The sequence below is a fragment of the Leptodactylus fuscus genome, chromosome 10 (assembly GCF_031893055.1).
Source record: "Leptodactylus fuscus isolate aLepFus1 chromosome 10, aLepFus1.hap2, whole genome shotgun sequence".
Taxonomy (NCBI): Eukaryota; Metazoa; Chordata; class Amphibia; order Anura; family Leptodactylidae; genus Leptodactylus; species Leptodactylus fuscus.
Genome location: NC_134274.1, coordinates 31,861,939 through 31,879,267, shown reverse-complemented (window position 1 = coordinate 31,879,267; position 17,329 = coordinate 31,861,939). Strand labels below are relative to the sequence as shown.

The window sequence follows — 17,329 nt, the reverse complement described above, 5'->3', positions numbered from 1 at the left end:
ATTAGGGACGGCTTTGTAAATATCATTTCTGTCTCCTTAGGGGGAGGACGTAATTGTGGGCTTTTAGCCATTGTCTGCCGTGGATCTGACATTTATTCTGATTATAGTAAGAGATGGAGGATGTTATTATATGGCGGTTTTAGATTCTATTTGGTTGTTGGTCTATTTAGCTATAGTAGAGCCTTATTCATACGGTTCATACAGATACTTCATACAGAGTAAACAGAGCTACGAAACCCCCCAAAATCGCTTTTATCATTTGTGGTTATGGTATATTTGTGGAAAGCATTTATATACGGTTTATATTGCCTATGGCTCCCATTATAAATATTTTCACGCTTCTGCATACATTGGAGGCCACATGCACAGAGCCTGTACGGCGGCACAGAGTGTCCACAGTTCTATATTATACCGCCATATGTTTTCTATATACTCCCATATGGCTCTGCTTCTCAGGGAGAATACCTGCATAATATAACATCAGAACATAAGAAACCGCTCTCTGCGTCCAAAGAAAATTGGAGATACATTATGTACCATTAAAGGGAGTCTGACAGCAGTAAATTGGTTCTAAAATCTGAAATCCCAGTATTTTGTAGAGGAGATTCTACAGTTTCCAAATGTGTCTCTGTTTTTCAACTTTGCAGTCCCATTTTCATATAAATTGGGGTTTTATTCATAGGTGTATGTATTAATTTGCATATAAATAAAACAGCAAATTGGGGCCACAAAGCTGATTAACAGAGGTATAGTTGGAAACTGTAGAAGCCAATCTACAAGGTACTCGGGTTAGCTTTAGAGCCAATTTACTGGCTCCCTATAAGGTAAATGGGGGCAGTATTCTGTATAATGTGCCCATGTTTGAGGCTGTACACTTCATCTCCTTGAATGTGAAAGGTGCTGTAAGGTATAACAAGGATTACAGTCTCGACTACATCGTGCTATCTGACTTCCATAAGACCTCTGAGACCTCCACAGATCAGGTATTTATCCTCTATCCAATGGAGTGTTGAGACCCCCACAATCCAGAAAACAGGAGCTCCTTCTCCCTGTTGTTCATTTATCCTGATCGCACCCAGGCTGTATTTAGGTGTGACTGGTGGTGTATGGCAGCAAACGGCTACCTATGGTGATCCCATTGAAGTGAATGGGAGCTTTGTCCGGCCCCAGTCACACCTGCGATAATCCTGGCTATGGTCAGGCTGAATGCGTAGCGGGGAGGAAGGATCTCCGATTCTCGCCTTATGGCATAAGACCGATATTCTATATGCCAGTCTGTATGTTCACATGGAGTTTTTTGCAGGCAGATTTTGACCCGGAATTTGCAAAAAGGTCTCCCATTCATTTAGCTTTTCTTTTTGCTGTTAGTGATTTATTTCAGCCTTCGTGCTCTATCTTCCCGCGGATTCCGCAGCTGAGTTAGCCGCAGCGTCCACAACTTGAGACTCACTCCATTCATCTGGGCCTAATCAGGAGAGAGATGACATGATGGGATGTCAGTGCATTGCACCAGCATCCCAGTTGTGGTTAACCGGGGGGAAATGTCACACAGCGGAAACCCTGAATCGTGTCCCCAACTGCTGCAGGATTTGTCTGAACACTCCTTTGCGCCAGAATTGAAATCTACGCCTGTCAGGAACTGGTATAGATTTCAGGAATAATTCACGCCAGCTCTCTGTAAATTTCTTTGGTCATGGCGTCCCTACTTTTGTAAAAATTGGCCAGTGGGGCACGGGGAATAATGTGGAACATTTATGGAGCAAGAAAGAGCCAAACGTGCACCACATTTACACCCATCTACGTCAGATAGTAAATCCCCCCACGATCTTTACCGTTTTCTGCTGCTTTATCGTCACCGCGCTGCGTCTTGGCGGAAAGCTTAATATAGAAAGCCGTCTGCAGTTATGTATTGATTGTATTAAAAGCTCAGGAACCTTTTTGTAGGCAAATAGAGAAAATCCTGCAGCTGCTATTGATGTGTTGTGGTGTATGACATTAACAGCAGAGATTGGGTTGCCGTGAACTCTGCAGGCGGCAGCTGGGAGGGAAATCACAAAATATAGGTCCTGGTAATTGGCATATTAATCATGTTTGTCAAGTCGTCAGAAATCCTGGCATTCTTAAGGGTTCTGGCAGACTGGATTTAGCAGAGACCCACTCATTGTATTTCCATTAGATTTTCTCTTTGACGAAATCTGCTTTGTGGTTTTTTTCTACTTTGTCAATGTGATGTTTGGGAACATTAAGGTTTGTTCACATTGGAGCCTCCGTAATATAATGGACACCTGATGGACCCCATTATAGTCAGTGGGGTCCCTCATGTCATATAATAAAACCCATTACAGATATGAACTTACCTTATACGGGGTAAATGCAGTGTATATACTGTATTTATGTGTAATACGTACAGATGTAGCAGAGCTGACCCGAACCTCTGCAATTGGTTGTCATATCTTATCACAAAAGACAACAAAACCCAATGAAAAGCTATTGGGAAATGTTGTTTCAATGACTTTTTTTCGGGTTTTGTTGTCTTCCGTTATAAGATATCATGCTGCAGCAGTTTAACTTATTCATAGGTTTCTTGGAGGAATAACAGAGGAACGACACAACACAGAGTCCGAAGAAAAGATGTTCCAGAATGGGGAGCACATCTATTTACTAAAACAGAATATTGGGGTCCCAAGACGCACGCATACATACACACACACACCCAATAGTTGTGTACTATGGATCCATGTGCTGTCGGCTTACTGCACACTATCTGTCTCTAGTATATTTACTAAAGCAGACACTGCACAAAAGCAGACAGGTCCCCCTTAGGCTAAGGCCCCATGTTACGGAACCACAGCAGTTTACAGTACCAGCAAAGTGAATAAGATTCTGACTAATCCTATCCATATAATGCAAAAAAAAAAAAAAACACTGCAGAAAAGTTTCATGTCAATTCTACCTGTGGAAATGCTTGCGTTTCCTCCTTATAAGACTTATAGGGATCCTATCATTAGAATCCCTTTTTTTTCTAACTAACACGTAGGAATAGTCTTAAGAAAGGCTATTCTTCTCCTACCTTTAGATGTCTTCTCCACGCCGACCGTTTGGTAGATATTCTGTTTTCCGTCTTTATGCAAATGAGTTCTCTCACAGCACTACATAGAAGATTGAAAGCCAGGCCGCAAGACGACGAGAAGAGGCCGGTTCCTGAGGAAGATGGAGACTGCGCTGGAGAGTTCTCTCGCAGCATTGTGGATGCCCCCAGTGCTGTTTGAGCGCTGGGGCCCGCCCCCAGTGCTGCAAGAGAACTCATTTGCATGAAGACGGAAAACGGAATATCTCCCAAATGGAGGCACGGAGAAGACCTCTAAAGGTAGGAGAAGAATAGTCTTTCTTAAGGCTATTCCTACATGTTAGTTAGAAAAAAAGGATTCTAATGATAGGATCCCTTTAATCATGGAAGTTAAACCACAAACAAAAACGCTAAAAAAAATGCAATGAACAATGCACACTGTGTTTTTTTCTTTTTTCCGCTGCGGTTCAATACACGGGGCCTTAGCCTTAAAGAGAATATTCATTGACTGTTTTCCTTTTTCGCTGTTAGCGCCCCTTAGGGTTAGCTACATGCTGGGCAGATCGCAGAAGGCAGGTACTTTTTGAAATTTGTTGTTCTATTGACTGTTCTTTGTTGAATGTTTTCTGGTTTAGCCCCTCCCTATTGACTCCTTGTATTATCTGGTCTCTTTACATAAACTGTCTTGCAGCCTAGATTGATCTGCTTGGGTCCTAACGTCTTCAGTTATTGACCACCACCCTTTCTGGCCAGGGGCCCGGCCTGCCATATGTACAGGGTAAAGGATTATTGGTCACCCAGTTATGTCCACACTACACTCTTACTGGACAGACGCTCTATGGTGTGATCCTATATACAACTATATATTTTTCCTAACGTTTCAATAAGTTGATATTTTTCCGTAACAGTGAAAAAGCGATATGTGGTGGCTGGAAAAGTAATCCTTTTTATTTCTTGCATTCATAGGCTTAAAGAACAGTCAGAATTATCTAAGTGAAATTCAGGACGCATCGGTATAGTGGATGGCAGCGGGCAGGTAAGGAGTGACATGGATTGCAGTCTCTGCGGACACTTTGGTTTGCAGTCTATTTTGTTAATTACTGGTTTATTTTAGTCTCTGTTCACATTTAATTTTTTTTCTCCACGTCCTATAAATGTCTTGAACGTGCCAATATGCCCATTTATCATATTTGAGAATATTGTCCCTTTGGCATCCCCTAGAAAGCCATTATTTCACAAGGAAAAGTGATATTTCAATCTATTGCCTTCGGTTATGGTATATCCACAGCAGTGATGTAGCTCGCGGGATTGGGACTGAGGGGGACGGCCGCCCCGGGCTCACTGACTCTGTGAGGTCCACCCCGGGGCGGCCATTAATATATCGTTTACTTATAACTAGATCTGTGTCTGCAGACGCCGTTCTAGTTAAAACATATTCTGCAAGTTAACAGTCTTGTAAACCGCAAGCCACTGCAAGGTCTGCGGTTTACAAGACACCGAGACCATAGAGAGAATATGTCTGTTTCTCAGCTCAAGTGTGCGCGATGCTGTGATGTCATCGCTCCCGCTGAGCTTAGACACCGACGTCCTCTGTGTGGACAAGGTGAAAGCGGCAATTCCATTCATCAGGATTGCAGATAGGTAAATATAACTTTTTTTTTTTGTTGTTTAGCACACTTGTCACATAGATGTGTATAGGACCAGGCTGTAGATACATTACATGGCTGCTATGAAATGAATGACACTATGTAAACAGAGGAGGGGTCATGGCGCTCACACAGGTACCACAGTTCATTCACACAGCTGATCCTGGGAGTCCTGGGTATTGAGATGCCACAAAATAATAATAATAATAATAATAATAATAATAATAATAATAATTAATAATAAGAATAATTAGAATAATACTAATTATTACTGATTATTATTAATATTATTTATTATTATTATTACTTATTATTTTTAACCTGCATTATTAATAAGGAGCACTATTTATGGAGGTACACAGGGAAGTTATTTATTTAAAGATGCACTTGGGGGTGTTATTCAATATGGGGGGGGGGTTATATTATATATTTTATAATTGGGGAAGCAGCAGGACGGTTATGCAGGTGAGGACAATGCAGGTCAGGTGCCTGGAAAAGTAAGGAGCCAAAGATGTCTGTGCTGCAGACTTTACAGGGGTAAAGTGGGGTCCCACTTGAACATGCTGACCCCCTAACTACACCTCTGATCCACAGAATATAAACGTATGATAGATTTCAGTCCCACCTCTGACACCAAAATCTCGAAGTAGCTGCAGAGTTGTCCAGCATTACGGAAACAGCCTGATTCTGTGCGCTATGCTGTTTATTTACCTCCCATTCACTTTTATGGTATTTTTGTTTGGTAAAATGAAATTGGCAAATTACAGCGCCACCTTGTGGGTAAATTACCATGAAATATTTTTTGTATAAGGATGTAATTTTGCAGCATTCACCACCTTAGGCCCTGTAGCTAGTTCTTGACGTCAGCCTCATAAGATACTGGCATTTTCTTATTTTCTACCTGAAAATGAAGTGACAGAGTCTAAAGGAAAGGTGATATAGATTACCGGAGAAGGGAATTTTCTACAATGAATGAAAGCTTTCTATGAAAGAGACCTGCTGGTTTACATATCACCGTACTCTCCCCCTGGATCCCGGCTCTCGCTGGAGCTGCATTGTGTTTCAGACTTGCACTTATCAAGGCCCGCTGAGACTTTATCTGAATCCCCATGGGAACTCGTAGCAGCTCTTACAGCCATTCTCCTCTGCTATTGAAAAGCTGCATTTCCAGACTGACACGTCGCTTATCGGCTGGATAAACTCTGACAAGAACGGCTGGGAAAAAATGAGAATGTGTTGGATTTCACATATCCAGACGTCATCAGACTGCACATTATTAAAATATAGAGCGATTTTCCTTTTATAAGAGTACAGTACTGTGTTATGTGAGATTATCTGAATCAGACGTTTCACCCTGTAGAACAATGCCACTGACTATATAGGTAATATTTTTAGCTCTAGTCATTAGCTAATCTGCCTCTTTCTTGTATTGCGCAGGCTGTTTTATTCCAGGAGGTCTTATAGATCGCTGTCTTAATCCTAGAAAATAGTCTGCAATAACTGTTGCTGTATCTTGTAACACTACAGTGCACTGTAGCCGGCCCTGACTTGTATAACTGCTGCTGTATCCTTCCACAATTCAGTGCACTGCGGCCGGCCCTGACTTATACAGTCCTATGAAAAAGTTTGGGCACCCCTACTAATCTTAATCATTTTTCGTTCTAAATATTTTGGTGTTTGCAGCAGCCATGTCAGTTTGATATATCTAATAACTGATGGACACAGTAATATTTCAGGATTGAAATGAGGTTTATTGTACTAACAGAAAATGTGCAATATGAATTAAACCAAAATGTGACTGGTGCAAAAGTATGGGCACCTCAACAGAAAAGTGACATTAATATTTAGTAGATCCTCCTTTTGTAAAGATAACAGTCTCTAGTCGCTTCCTGTAGCTTTTAATCAGTTCCTGGATGAAGGGATTTTGGACCATTCCTCTTTACAAAACAATTCAAGTTCAGTTAAGTTAGATGGTCGCCGAGCATGGACAGCCCGCTTCAAATCATCCCACAGATGTTCAATGATATTCAGGTCTGGGGACTGGGATGGCCATTCCAGAACATTGCAATTGTTCCTCTGCATGAATGCCTGAGGATTTGGAGCGGTGTTTTGGATCATTGTCTTGCTGAAATATCCATCCCCGGCGTAACTTCAACTTCGTCACTGATTCTTGAACATTATTCTCAAGAATCTGCTGATACTGAGTGGAATCCATGCGACCCTCAACTTTAACAAGATTCCCGATGCCGGCATTGGCCACACAGCCCCAAAGCATGATGGAACCTCCACCAAATTTTACAGTGGGTAGCAAGTGTTTTTCTTGGAATGCTGTTTTTTTGGACGACCATGCATAACACCTTTTTGTATGACCAAACAACTCAATCTTTGTTTCATCAGTCCACAGGACCTTCTTCCAAAATGAAGCTGGCTTGTCCAAATGTGCTTTTGCATACCTCAGGCAACTCTATTTGTGGAGTACGTGCAGAAACGGCTTCTTTCTCATCACTCTCCCATACAGCTTCTATTTGTGCAAAGTGCGCTGTATTGTTGACCGATGCACAGTGACACCATCTGCAGCAAGATGATGCTGCAGCTCTTTGGAGGTGGTCTGTGGATTGTCCTTGACTGTTCTCACCATTCTTCTTCTCTGCCTTTCTGATATTTTTCTTGGCCTGCCACTTCTGGGCTTAACAAGAACTGTCCCTGTGGTCTTCCATTTCCTTACTATGTTCCTCACAGTGGAAACTGACAGGTTAAATCTCTGAGACAACTTTTTGTATCTTTCCCCTGAACAACTATGTTGAACAATCTTTGTTTTCAGATCATTTGAGAGCGGGCTGTCCATGCTCGGCGACCATCAAACTTAACTGCACTTGAATTGTTTTGTAGAAAGAAATGGTCCAAAATACCTTTATCCAGGATCCAGGAACTGATTAAAAGCTACAGGAAGCAACTAGAGGCTGTTATCTTTGCAAAAGGAGGGTCTACTAAATATTAATGTCACTTTTCTGTTGAGGTGCCCATACTTTTGCACCGGTCAAATTTTGGTTTAATGCATATTGCACATTTTCTGTTAGTACAATAAACCTCATTTCAATCCTAAAATATTACTGTGTCCATCAGTTATTAGATATATCAAACTGAAATGGCTGCTGCAAACACCAAAATATTTAGAACTAAAAATGATTAAGAATAATAGGGGTGCCCAAACTTTTTCATAGGACTGTATATTGTAACTGTATCCTTCCACAATACAGTGCACTGCAGCCGGCCCTGACTTATATAACTGCTGCTGCATCCTTTCACAATATAATGCACTGCAGCCGTCCCTGACTTATATATTGTTACTGTATCCTTCCACAATACAGTGCACTGCAGCCGGCCCTGACTTATATATTGTTACTGTATCCTTCCACAATACAGTGCACTGCAGCCGGCCCTGACTTATATAACTGCTGCTGCATCCTTCCACAATACAGTGCACTGCAGCCGTCCCTGACTTATATATTGTTACTGTATCCTTCCACAATACAGTGCACTGCAGCCGGCCCTGACTTATATATTGTTACTGTATCCTTCCACAATACAGTGCACTGCAGCCGGCCCTGACTTATATATTGTTACTGTATCCTTCCACAATACAGTGCACTGCAGCCGGCCCTGACTTATATATTGTTACTGTATCCTTCCACAATACAGTGCACTGCAGCCGGCCCTGACTTATATATTGTTACTGTATCCTTCCACAATACAGTGCACTGCAGCCATCCCTGTCTTATATATTGTTACTGTATCCTTCCACAACACAGTGCACTGCAGCCGTCCCTGACTTATATATTGTTACTGTATCCTTCCACAACACAGTGCACTGCAGCCGTCCCTGACTTATATATTGTTACTGCATCCTTCCACAATACAGTGCACTGCAGCCGTCCCTGACTTATATATTGTTACTGTATCCTTCCACAATACAGTGCACTGCAGCCATTCCTGTCTTATATATTGTTACTGTATCCTTCCACAATACAATGCACTGCAGCCATCCCTGACTTATATATTGTTACTGTATCCTTCCACAATACAGTTCACTGCAGCCATCCCTGACTTATGTAACAGTTACTGCATCCTTCCACAATACAGTGCACTGCAGCCGGCCCTAACTTGTATAACTGCTGCTGCATCCTTTCACAATATAATGCACTGCAGCTGTCCCTGACTTATCTAACAGTTACTGCATCCTTCCACAATACAGTGCACTGCAGCCGTTCCTGCCTTATAGATTGTTACTGTATCCTTCAACAACACAGTGCACTGCAGCTGGCAGTGACTTATACTGTATATTGTTGCTCTATCCTTCCACAATACAGTGCACTGCAGCCATCCCTGTCTTATATATTGTTACTGTATCCTTCCACAATACAGTGCACTACAGCCGTCCCTGACTTATATATTGTTACTGTATCCTTCCACAATACAGTGCACTGCAGCCGGCCCTGACTTATATATTGTTACTGTATCCTTCCACAATACAGTGCACTGCAGCCGGCCCTGACTTATATATTGTTACTGTATCCTTCCACAATACAGTGCACTGCAGCCGGCCCTGACTTATATATTGTTACTGTATCCTTCCACAATACAGTGCACTGCAGCCGGCCCTGACTTATATATTGTTACTGTATCCTTCCACAATACAGTGCACTGCAGCCATCCCTGTCTTATATATTGTTACTGTATCCTTCCACAACACAGTGCACTGCAGCCGTCCCTGACTTATATATTGTTACTGTATCCTTCCACAATACAGTGCACTGCAGCCGTCCCTGACTTATATATTGTTACTGTATCCTTCCACAACACAGTGCACTGCAGCCGTCCCTGACTTATATATTGTTACTGCATCCTTCCACAATACAGTGCACTGCAGCCGTCCCTGACTTATATATTGTTACTGTATCCTTCCACAATACAGTGCACTGCAGCCATCCCTGTCTTATATATTGTTACTGTATCCTTCCACAATACGGTGCACTGCAGCCATCCCTGACTTATATATTGTTACTGTATCCTTCCACAATACAGTTCACTGCAGCCATCCCTGACTTATGTAACAGTTACTGCATCCTTCCACAATACAGTGCACTGCAGCCGGCCCTAACTTGTATAACTGCTGCTGCATCCTTTCACAATATAATGCACTGCAGCTGTCCCTGACTTATCTAACAGTTACTGCATCCTTCCACAATACAGTGCACTGCAGCCGTTCCTGCCTTATAGATTGTTACTGTATCCTTCAACAACACAGTGCACTGCAGCTGGCAGTGACTTATACTGTATATTGTTGCTCTATCCTTCCACAATACAGTGCACTGCAGCCATCCCTGTCTTATATATTGTTACTGTATCCTTCCACAACACAGTGCACTGCAGCCGTCCCTGACTTATATATTGTTACTGTATCCTTCCACAACACAGTGCACTGCAGCCGGCCCTGACTTATATATTGTTACTGTATCCTTCCACAATACAGTGCACTGCAGCCATCCCTGACTTATATATTGTTACTGCATCCTTCCACAATACAGTGCACTGCAGCCGGCCCTAACTTGTATAACTGCTGCTGCATCCTTTCACAATATAATGCACTGCAGCTGTCCCTGACTTATCTAACAGTTACTGCATCCTTCCACAATACAGTGCACTGCAGCCGTTCCTGCCTTATAGATTGTTACTGTATCCTTCAACAACACAGTGCACTGCAGCTGGCAGTGACTTATACTGTATATTGTTGCTCTATCCTTCCACAATACAGTGCACTGCAGCCATCCCTGTCTTATATATTGTTACTGTATCCTTCCACAATACAGTGCACTGCAGCCGTCCCTGACTTATATATTGTTACTGTATCCTTCCACAATACAGTGCACTGCAGCCGGCCCTGACTTATATATTGTTACTGTATCCTTCCACAATACAGTGCACTGCAGCCGGCTCTGACTTATATATTGTTACTGTATCCTTCCACAATACAGTGCACTGCAGCCGGCCCTGACTTATATATTGTTACTGTATCCTTCCACAATACAGTGCACTGCAGCCGTCCCTGACTTATATATTGTTACTGTATCCTTCCACAATACAGTGCACTGCAGCCGTCCCTGACTTATATAACTGCTGCTGCATCCTTTCACAATATAATGCACTGCAGCCGTCCCTGACTTATATATTGTTACTGTATCCTTCCACAATACAGTGCACTGCAGCCGGCACTGACTTATATATTGTTACTGTATCCTTCCACAACACAGTGCACTGCAGCCGTCCCTGACTTATATATTGTTACTGCATCCTTCCACAATACAGTGCACTGCAGCCGGCCCTGACTTATATATTGTTACTGTATCCTTCCACAATACAGTGCACTGCAGCCGTCCCTGACTTATATATTGTTACTGTATCCTTCCACAATACAGTGCACTGCAGCCGGCCCTGACTTATATATTGTTACTGTATCCTTCCACAATACAGTGCACTGCAGCCATCCCTGTCTTATATATTGTTACTGTATCCTTCCACAACACAGTGCACTGCAGCCGTCCCTGACTTATATATTGTTACTGTATCCTTCCACAACACAGTGCACTGCAGCCGGCCCTGACTTATATATTGTTACTGTATCCTTCCACAATACAGTGCACTGCAGCCATCCCTGACTTATATATTGTTACTGCATCCTTCCACAATACAGTGCACTGCAGCCGTCCCTGACTTATATATTGTTACTGTATCCTTCCACAATACAGTGCACTGCAGCCATCCCTGTCTTATATATTGTTACTGTATCCTTCCACAATACAGTGCACTGCAGCCGTCCCTGACTTATATATTGTTACTGTATCCTTCCACAATACAGTGCACTGCAGCCATCCCTGACTTATATATTGTTACTGTATCCTTCCACAATACAGTTCACTGCAGCCATCCCTGACTTATGTAACAGTTACTGCATCCTTCCACAATACAGTGCACTGCAGCCGGCCCTAACTTGTATAACTGCTGCTGCATCCTTTCACAATATAATGCACTGCAGCTGTCCCTGACTTATCTAACAGTTACTGCATCCTTCCACAATACAGTGCACTGCAGCCGTTCCTGCCTTATAGATTGTTACTGTATCCTTCAACAACACAGTGCACTGCAGCTGGCAGTGACCTATACTGTATATTGTTGCTGTATCCTTCCACAATACAGTGCACTGCAGCCATCCCTGTTTTATATAGTGTTGCTGTATCCTTCCACAATACAGTGCACTGCAGCCATTCCTGTCTTCTATAACCATAGGAACTTTCACCCTGGGCCGCCTGTTGTGTGATAGAAGGATATGTTCAAATTTGTGAAGACTGATGTCATGAATACCAGTCTTCATAACACCTGAGCTATATTTCACTATTTGTTTTTATTAAGTAAACTTCGAGAATTGTGATCTATTCCTTTTAATGAGACCTGACCGCTCCATTGTAGTGCTGGAGAACTAGATCAGGCACAATAGTAACTGTATACACACAGACAAGGCTCTGTACGCAGCTCCCCTGCCGCCCCCTGCTCTCCGGATGATGAGCAGAGCTCTTATCATCATGTAGTCTGTATTAGTCTATGGAGGCTTTTCTGTCCATTGACTTGCAGCTGCCATAAAACAAACACAATAACTGAGCTGTCTATAAAGACAACGCAGCATGTGTGTGGCTACAATATGGCAAACAATGCGGCTACTTATAGACAATGTAGCTACAAGGAAGAAACATCAATATTGTATAGATGGACTTGTATTATTCATATAAATATTATACAGAGCACATTCCATACAAATGTAAATATATATATATATGGAATGTGTGTGTGTGTGTGTGTATGTATGAGTATATATATATATATATATATATATATATATATATATATATATATATTGCAATTAAAAATACTGACACATAAGAACCAATATTATAAATGACACATAGGAGCTGGTGTAACCTGTTGCAGATTTTGCACTGGGGCCCAGGAGCTTTACGTTACACTTCTGGTGTTATTACCACGCTTGCCATTCCGTCTTACATCATCTATGTATATACTTTACCTTCATGTATTGTGTCTTTTGGAACAGCTTTGAGAGTTGTCACCTATATTATAAACCCTGCCAGTTGAAGTCCTAAGATCCTAAGAATCTGGTTCTCCTTGGCCTTCCTTTTATAGTAGCAGAGGGGCGAGCGCTCAGGATTTCAGCGGCGATGTTAATAATTCAGTGCGAGTTATTACACTCTCCCTGCTCGCCTGTTTACAATTGCCAAGGCTTTCACATGGAGATACTGGGCACTGGCCAAGGTGCACGGCAGGTTTTCTGCTCACTGTTATTACGTCCACTTGGGACCATGTCGAGCTAATGACAGTGACAGATCTCATGACATACACACTGCAGACTGTTTTCATGGATCTCCTCGGGGTACCTAATGGATTTGGCTTTTAGTTACAGCACTAGCCCATAAATAGCCCTCTGCTCTTTGCCTCGTGCCTGTCATAATATTCCCTATTCTAATATAGTTGATTTATATCAGAGGTATTTGCTCAGTACATAAAGCAAAAACAACCCAAAGCCTATAGAATCGGGTGAGCGGTATTTCTTCATCCTATTCCTGCCAGCAGAAAGCATCTGTCTAAGTGAGCCTTAAAGGCTTCCATACTGATGACTTTAAGCACAGGATAGGTCATTAGTGACTGATCGGTGGGGGTTCAACGCCCAGACCCTGCACTGATCAGCTGATCCAGAAGCCACTGGATGTGCTGGATGGAGGTAGAAGAAGCTTTGCACATAGTCACATAATGGGACCAATGCAGCTATACCCAGCGCCTCTATGAGTACTTAAATAGGAACAGAGTTGCTTTCAGCCCCATTCTTCTGTGCCCTATATACTTACCGATCCTGGCTCTTCCCCTTCTGCCGGGATCGGTAGGTAAGGCCACGGGCCTGCAAACCCCACAAACACTGCTATCATTATACTTGGGATATCTTTTCATTCCCCTGAGTATAATGATTGGAGGGCCAGGGGAGGAGAGGGAACATAAAAACACACTGTTACTTACCTCTCCTGGGCTCCGGAAGGCTACTTGGTGACATCCCAGACTTCAAGTGGGCTGGGCTTGGGTCCTTATACATTAAATGTATATATCAATATAAAATTACTATACCTATTGCATATGATGAAGTGCTATTAAGAACATACCAGATTATATCATAGTATTTATCATGGTATTACCTATAATATCTATAATATAAAATTATATCTATTCTATTACATATAATAAAGCGCTATTAACAGTGTATACCAGGGAAAAGTATCCTAGAATACATGTTTTGCCTGTACCCTCCTCTAATGGTGTGACTTGAGATTACCAAAACCTTCCCCAAATATCCAACTGCATAAAAATATGCATCATTGTTACTGTGTATGGTCTCCATAAGCGACTTATTGTAACTATATTGCAAAATATTGACCCATAAACCTGCATCCTAATGCGGTAGTACAGTCTGTACTCCCTGCAGAATAATCTAGGTGTCAGTTTTCACAGTAACTGTTGCATTATATTCGTGAGAAGGAACAGTTATGCTTCTTCTGTGCTGATTGAATTGCATTGTATGAGTACGGCTTGTCATTGTAGTGCAGTCTAACCTAATAACATTACAGGGTTTCTACAACTATATTATTAGGTGTTTTATTCATTGCATATGAATTGCAAAAATGTATTTGAAGACCCAGAAAACTGTTTTTCTTCTGCTGACCTGTAGGTGTCACTGTTGCTGCTCTGTTCTATGAAGCAGCTCAATCTAGAAGAGTTTACTGGGGTGAGACTGGAAATTGAACTTTTACCCAAATCTCATATAAAGAAGTGAATGAAGTATGTGTGTAATATACAAATGAATTTCTTACCAATGGGTTGTAAATTAAAATTATAACAGTTTTTAGTGCAGGTTTGTGAAAATCTTACCCAAAATCCAAATCTTCTGCCCGTATTCTGCACAGGTGCCATTTATTCGAGCTCTCTTATTACAATATGGGGAGCTGATCTCTGATATTACAAGGCTCCGTTTTCTTATGGACCAAATATGGCTGATGAACAACACAATTTCATATACCCCATTAGCTAGTATTTGTGGATGCATAGTGAAATGACGGCTCTATTGATGTGCATCCTACACCCTAGTCCCATCGACCTTCATGTCCTCATAGATGGATATGGACTTTAGGGTATGGTGTAGATTTTCCAATGGAAGACTTGCAGATTGTGCTGCATCTGATGTAAGAGCTCGATACACACGTCCTGCAAATAAGAGGGAGTCTGTCACCAGAACACAACCCCACAGATGGATAGGCTTATCTTTTTGGACTAATGGCAATACCCCTAATGCTTCAAAAACTGCATGTATGAATACGGCCTAAGAGATCTTTACACAGTGCTGCTCTGATCTGACATTCTACTGGTAACTTAAAGGGATTGTCCAGGTCCAGTGTATCTCACCTGTCTGTCCTCCAGCACTGTATACATGGCAGTGTTGCCAGGCTGACTGTACATGATCACTGCAGCCAATCCCTCGCCTCTGCACGTGTAGTCAGCATCATGTCCACGCCTCCTGACTATAGAGACCACTATGGCCGGTGACTGCACCTACCATCCCTAGCCAATGCACGTGTAGTCAGCATCATGTCCTCGCCTCCTGACTATAGAGACCACTATGGCCGGTGACTGCACCTACCATCCCTAGCCAATGCACGTGTAGTCAGCATCATGTCCACGCCTCCTGACTATAGAGACCACTATGGCCGGTGACTGCACCTACCATCCCTAGCCAATGCACGTGTAGTCAGCATCATGTCCTCACCTCCTGACTATAGAGACCACTATGGCCGGTGACTGCACCTACCATCCCTAGCCAATGCACGTGTAGTCAGCATCATGTCCACGCCTCCTGACTATAGAGACCACTATGGCCGGTGACTGCACCTACCATCCCTAGCCAATGCACGTGTAGTCAGCATCATGTCCTCACCTCCTGACTATAGAGACCACTATGGCCGGTGACTGCACCTGCCATTAACCTAATGTCACTGCTATAGAGCCGGTCAGCAGATCATAAGTGACAGCAGCGGCAGGTGAGTAATACTTCTTGTTTGGCGGGAAAATACTGAACCCAAGAACCCCCTTTAAGTTGAAAAAGTAAATCTATTCTGTGAGTGTGGTGATCCCAAGAACATCCTGCTGGTGGCACTGTGACATGGAACATGAGACATACCCTGAGAACGCTCCGTTACTCGCAGCTCCAGGATACAGCGCATACGATGTGGTTACTTTGGTTTGCAGACAGATGAGTATTAAATATTATTGTTCCATAACTTTAGTTTGTTTTTTATTTTGCCGTTCTAGGTATATAGATACATATACAGCACGGTGCAAAAGTTTTAGGCAGGGGGTGGTGAATACAATTACTGTGAAGCAAGAAGGCTTGCAAAAATAGAAGGTTTAATAGTCTATTATTGTCAATTAACCAAATGAAGAAACGAGAAATCTAAATCACATCAATATTTGGCGCGACCGCTCTTGGCCTTTAAAATGGCGTCAATTCTTCCATGTGTCTGCTTTCTCTCAAACTGCGCATTATTTATGTTACTTATATAGTGGTAACCTATACCAAAGTGCTGTACTGTACAGAGATTGTCATTATCATAACCTCAGTCCTTGTTCCCTATTGTAGGTTTCATGCACTTGACTTGGTGTGCTAGCGGCTTTTTTCGTGGCACATTTGTTTCTATGGCCCCATACACACACGTGTATGTGGTCATGAGAGAGAGCCAAAATTCAGTACAAGTCCTATACCTGTCTATATTGTGGCCTGGGCTCACCACTAAACATGAATAGGTCTATGTTGGCACAGGCAGCACACGGATATCATTCATGTCGTCCTTCAATGGATCCAGCACACACTAATATGCAGTGCACCACATGTATTATGTGTTGTAGACATTGTCAGCTTTGGACAACAAGGATTAGAGCTTGGCATAATATGGGCAGGGCTTGTTGTGAAAATGGGGGTCTTAAAGGGGTTTGATGACCTATCTACCCTGGACATAGGATCATTTGAAATCGGAAGGGATCTTCCTCCTTGGACCCCTCGTGATCAGTGTTACGGTGAGTGTCTGGGCTTCCTCACTGCTTTCTGAGCACAGCACCATACCTGTACATTGTATTGTGGCCAAGCTTGGTATTGCAGCTCAGCCCCATTAACTTCAATAGGACTGAGCTGTGAACAGGCCATGTGGCCAATAAACTTGACATCACATGACCTGTAAAACAGCTACTTCAAACAAGTGTTAGACCTTTGCTGATCATTAAATGGTAACTTATCCATAGGGATGCGCCATTTGGAAGGACGCTGCAGAGATCTGGCTTGTGACCCCAAGTCATTATGTAGTCTGAAAGGTTTACGATCTTGAAATGTACAACCCTGTGAATATATTGGCAATATGGCTGTCTCCGTTTGGTTTCGAGGTGAGTGACGCCAGGTTTTACCATG

The 17,329-nt window shown here is 42.5% G+C and overlaps 1 protein-coding gene across 1 annotated transcript in view; it reads left to right on the top strand.

Annotated features, from left to right (window-relative positions):
- SGMS1 (sphingomyelin synthase 1) overlaps window positions 1-17,329 on the top strand; it is a 190,914-nt gene that overhangs the window by 15,917 nt on the left and 157,668 nt on the right. Inside the window, exon 2 of the mRNA XM_075257544.1 lies at window positions 4,034-4,103. The gene's annotated coding sequence lies outside the window, so the exon portion shown is untranslated. The remainder of the gene's footprint in view (window positions 1-4,033; window positions 4,104-17,329) is intronic.